Genomic DNA, 1,160 nt, shown 5'->3' with positions numbered 1-1,160 from the left:
CAAAACTTAACTCAGATTGACATTAATTCTTTCCACATAAATTGCATTACAATAGTCTTCATTCTATGATCCACCATCTACACAAAGGCTCGTAAATACACCATAAAGCAAAACACTTAGACATTGCCTTGTTCAACATGAGTCACAACATTTCAGCCCCATCACATAAGCCTTTCACTATAAAACTTATGTTACGTGAATATCATATAAAGTTATAAATTCATAAATCAAATTCATTTCATCATCTAGCCTAGTCATTGGGACTGTAGAATCAAGTAACAAATTGAAGGATAGAAAACCAGTTCAACTTATAAGATAACGGAAGAGTTTAAGATCCTTGCACGAGCACATGACAGATGCAACAGACAAAGAAAACTGCAAAGCACGTCACTTGAGAGGAATGAACCTGGAGGAGTGAGTAGCGTCGATACCAGGTCTTCCATGTTTAATGGGCTTGTATGTAATGGAGAATTCGCCGAGATAGTGACCAATCATCTCGAGTTTGACTTCCACTTGGTTAAAGGCTTTTCCATTATACACTAAAGGATGTTGCCAATCATCTCAGGTACAATAAGAAGGTCTCTTAAATGCGTTTAGATGGCCCTTGGTTTCTCACCGGGTGATGCATCCTTTTTTGCTTTAAAAATCTTTTTGAGAATAGCAGTGTGCTTTATTTTCGGTTCCGAGACAACACAAGTTCTTTCGAATGCTTTCTTAGCACGAGCACGAGCATCAGCTCTCTTCAAGGTTCTCCTAGCACGAGCACGAGCTCACTACAGTCGTTAGTATACATACTAACAATAGCTTCCAAGGGAAGACCTCTAAAACTGAACTCTCTAAATCCCCGCAAGGATACATGGGCTCCAACCAATTATGGACGCACCAACACACGACTATGAATGAATGCATGAATATGAATGCATGAATGCGGACACTTTAATAAATCATTAATATAATGTGATGCTAACTTATTAATAGCATTTCACATATAACATTTCATTCTCACAACTTGAATATGTTCAATACAATCATTATAACAACGTATCACATTATATTTATTCCTTATACTTTGAGTATGTTCAACACAACCATTATAACAACATATCACATAATATTTATTTTTCATACTTTGAATATGTTCAACATAACCATGATATTTA

The sequence above is a fragment of the Cicer arietinum genome, chromosome 3 (genome assembly GCF_000331145.2).
Source record: "Cicer arietinum cultivar CDC Frontier isolate Library 1 chromosome 3, Cicar.CDCFrontier_v2.0, whole genome shotgun sequence".
Lineage (NCBI taxonomy): Eukaryota > Viridiplantae > Streptophyta > Magnoliopsida > Fabales > Fabaceae > Cicer > Cicer arietinum.
This window is presented reverse-complemented; position numbering follows the sequence as displayed.